Source organism: Humulus lupulus, chromosome 6 (assembly GCF_963169125.1).
Source record: "Humulus lupulus chromosome 6, drHumLupu1.1, whole genome shotgun sequence".
NCBI lineage: Eukaryota > Viridiplantae > Streptophyta > Magnoliopsida > Rosales > Cannabaceae > Humulus > Humulus lupulus.
This window is the reverse complement of record NC_084798.1, coordinates 143,474,982-143,479,842: the sequence shown is the minus strand read 5'-3', so window position 1 is coordinate 143,479,842 and position 4,861 is coordinate 143,474,982.

The window sequence follows — 4,861 nt, the reverse complement described above, 5'->3', positions numbered from 1 at the left end:
CTAGTTTTGTATTATAACTGTGATAAGATTGATTATTTATATTTGTTCCAAAATTTATTTTTTTAGATTTGTAACTATCTCAGTGAACGTATAAGTTTTTTTTTATTCTAATCTATAATTTTTCAGATTTGTATATAAATATTTCATTTAAGGGATACAATGCGATCCCTAAAAAATTTTATTTGTAGTAGTGAAGCTTAGAATTATAGGTTCATGGTCCCCGAGTCGCATTTGTACCACACTGTCAAGGTTATATGTGTCATAGGCAAGATTAATTGAGAAAATGACTAAATTGCAGAGGAATTAATTTTCCAAGGCTAAGTGATAATTATGTATAATTAGTTAATTTTGAATTAATTAATTAATTTTATTTGAAATACTTAATATTAGTTTAAATTAATATCAGTCAATTTTTGGATTAATATTATAGAGAGTTTAATATTATCTTAGTATAAGATAATTATTCAAATATGATAATTTAATATAAAGTTGGTTTTCAATTAACTAATATTTATTTTTGAAATAATATTTATATTATTTTAAATGAATAAATTTATTGTTTTAATTTTAATTAAACAAACAAATGAGAAAACTAGGGGCAATGAAGTGTGCCACACCACACAAGTGCTACCATGTGCCTGTGTAATATCCGGACACACATTTTATTTATGGTTTATTTTAATTTATTAATTATTATTTTAGTTACTTATTTTTAATTTAATTATTTTATTATTTCTCTTGTTTACTTGTTTAATTAGTCGTCACCTTATCTACTATAATAGTTGTTATTTTATTTATTTATTAGTGTAGCTATTTATTTACCTTTATTTTATTTAATTATTTATGTTTTGATTTAATTATATGTTAATGTGTGTGTGTGTGCATGGAGCCTTGGGCGTGTAAGAGAGAAGGAAGAGAGAGTATTTAAGACACATTTTCTATGTACGGAAATTGTATTAAGAAATAAGAAGATATGAATCAAAGTTATACCTTATTTAGAAGATGAGGTGATTTGGAAATAAGGGATTAGTAGATGATGAATGTACAAATATCTAGGGATTTTCCCTATGAATTTTGAAATTTAAGGTGTGTCATCTATTAGAGATTTCGTTGCAAACCCTGGATTCAGCCTCAATGAAACAGTTATAGCTTGAGTTGTTGATATTCGATTTAAACAAAATTGATACCATTAGAAATCTAATTAAATTATCTACAATTTTTGTGAAATAGCGTTTTCTCTAAAACGCAATAAATAAGGGTCAAAATCGAATCTCAAGTTACAAGACCCTACAATTACGAAAAGAGAACAATTTCCTTATTAAGTGTGGAAATTTGATTTCTTAATTACTCTAGTTATTCTCTTGATTGGTCAAAGGTTTTATTTCTTGGTTGGAAGAGTAGATAATTGGGAGAATTTGGGTAAGCTTGGTAGTGGATTTCAAAATTTAAGGAAAGGATAAGCTTAATTGATTTTGTGACAAGAGATCATTGGATTATTTTTGGAATGATGTATCTCACCTCCTCCCTATATAGAATTTTCAAAAATCTTGTGAAGGAATCAAGAGATTTAGTGCCAATCTAGACTTGATTATTTGAGGTATTTATGGTCGACATCTTGCTAATTGATTTGGAAATATAAATAGAATGATACTAATGGGTGTATAAAAAAAATAGAAGATCAATTAGCATTAAATGGTAACTTGGTGGTGAAGACTTTTGGAGCCTATAAATAGAGAGCCTTTGCTCTCATTTCCTTCACACCAATTGAAGCAAGTCGCGTGAAGGCCAAGAGCAAGGCAAGGGTTTTGAAATTTTGAGAGTGGAGGAGGAAGGCCATAGAGGTGTGAGCTTGGGAAGAGGAAAGAGGCTAAGATTAAGTTCTTAGAGGTAAGTATATTCTCTCGAGTTCATAGTTCTCTTCATTAAAGTTTAGAGGACATAAGTTTATAATGGTCTATGGTGCATAATTGTGATAGCTAGGGTTTAAAGGCTTCAAATGAAGAAGTGCATAAGAGGGGGTTTTACCACCACAGTTAGGGCTGAGAATCGGTCAGTTTGGGCGGTTTTTTTCTATTCTAAAATCCAGATTTCGGTTTTCGGTTCGAATTGGTGCGATCCAAAAACCGACCGACCTACTTACAACACCAAAAAAACCTAACCGATTTAGACCGCGGTTCAGTCGGTTAAAACCGCCTAAACTGAATTTGATTTTTTTATTTATTTTTTAAATGATTTTTAAGAAAATTTAAGTTAAAATAATATAAATTATTGGAATCCATTTTTTTAGCTTTTATTTTAAGATGAAATTAATTCATTTAATTTGTTAACTTAAAGATTTTAACTTTATGATTTGAAAACCTAAACACATGGTTACAATGTTATATCCACAAATTTAGAACCTAACCATATTCAGTCGGTTTCGGTTTGTACAGTCGGTTTGCGACCAACTTATAAACCGACCGATTTAATGTCGATTTTCGCCAAGGTGGTTTCAGCAGTTTTCGATTCCGTCAGTTTCAGTTTTTTCGATATTCGGGCAGTCGGTTTGAGCGGTTTATTCGGTTTTTTGGACTTTTTGCTCAGCCTTAACCACAGTACTATAGAGGTACCTTATATATTTTTTTTGAATTCTTTCTTTATAAGCATGTGATCTTGGCTTGGATTTATTTTTTAGGAAAAGTGTTTTTGGAGACTATTTGAGTGCATGGCCCATGCAAGGGGTGTGTAGCACAATTATGGGAAATCTATTATATTTTAGGAATAATTTTGATGCCTATACGTTTATGGTAATAAGTTATCAAAGGTTATTGTTTTTATGGTGATATTTTATTAAGGCTATTATTATTATTTTGATGATAGGTCTTGACCATTTCGTGAGACTATTCCCTCAAGCATTTTCTATCTTTCTCTCACACCAGGGTAAGGAGGTTAAACATGTTTTCTTGAATGTAAAGTTTATGGAATGCATGTTGTATGCTAATGTTTCAATGCATGTACTTGGGATGGTAAAAGGTAGCCACAATATTGACCATGGAGGTAATAGAGAGGACCATAAGTGCTTCCTCGGAGTTATCTCTCTCATTTACATGCCTAGTGTGTGCATATAGATTTTCTGTATGATGATGATGATGATGATGATGCTATGACTTGTTATGATATGAGTTTATGGTTTGGCTTTATGAGGTTTGTTTTATGTTGATGTTTGGTTTGATTCTCCTTACTGGGCTATAGCTCACCCCCCCCCTCCCCCCCTATTTTCCCTCTCCACAGGCAAGAACTGAATATGTGGTGGCATGGTGAGCGGAGACCGTTCCAAGAAGGTGCACGTGCTCTGTGAGGGGACCTCATGGACAACGACGATCCTATGAACACCATAGTTTATTATTTGTTTTATGAAATACATTTATTTTATGTTGGGACGTATTTAATTTAAATTACATGTTTTGGTTTTATCTTTTATGAAACTCATCTCCAGAGTATTAATAAAAACTATTTTCTTTTGCATTAAAAATATTTATTCAACGAATATGTCCTAGCTAAATTAGGGTGTCACACCATGAGATTTGAATTGTTTAAATTTAAATCTATCTAAATATGGTTATTTTTTATTTAATTATTGTTTTAATTTTATTAAAATAAATAATTAAATAAAGTATCATTAACTTATCAGTTTTGAATTAGAGATATAAATTATTTTATAATTTCTAGGATAAATAGAGAAGTCAAACGTAAAAGTAGATAGAATTTTATAAGACTGAAACTTGAAAAAATTCTCTAAGTCTTCTCTTCAACAAACTCTTTAGATCTCATGATTTGCGAATATCTAGAAAGCCTAAAAATCAAACATTTGCATCTCAAGTGCCCACATACGTCCTTGTGTGTTTAAGGACCGCCTTAGAAAACTTTGGTATGAGTCTCAATAAGATCTACACATGGATAAAAAGATCGTTTGATAATACAAAAAGATACAAGGATACTTGATAGGCTTCGAGAGATATTTTTTTGTTCTTTTATGTTCGTTGATTTAATATATAGATATGTGTATTGATCCTGGCTCAGTATTAAAAAATTTAAAAACCTCACCCGTTCCATTGCAACCCCCTTTTTTTAATTTAATACCAACATTCACTAGCTAGTCAAGGGTAAACTTATAATTTTAAGTGTTCAAATTTTCCTTTATATTACAAAACTTAAAAACATAAACCAAAAGTTTGTGCTCATGTTGGTATTCTCGATATGCACACTTTAAGCCTTTAGGAACTTCAACTCATCATTATGCACTAAGTGCCTGAAAATTTACCTTTTCTTATAGCACAAATCTAGAGACATCTATAAACAAACACTTAGTAAGGAAATCCAAAGTCACAACTCACTTACTCTTATCCTGAAATCATACATAACAAGAGTACCTTATACATAACATGCTTATCACAACATATCATGTGTTACACACTTAGCATAACTTATGTTAACGGATACAGTGAACCTAGGTTCACACCATCCAATACGTAAAGTTGACGTCTTGACAATTCAAATATCTAGCGCTCACCCTGCCCAACTTATGCAACTAATATTGATTAATTGATTCAATACGCAAATAACTTACCACACCCAATATCACAACAAGCGTCAACTAGAAAACTTAGCTCATAGTACTACTAAAAAAGGTTTTTTGTGACACAGAAAATGTGGCATGAAAGGGGTTATGGTGCCACGTGTATGTGTGGCGCAATATGAGTGCCAAAATAACTAATGGCGCCATAGATTCCCTTTTTTTAATTTTAATTTATTTAATTTAAAATTGATTTATATGTAGTTTTAATTATAATGATTATCATATTAATTAAATTTCACAAATATT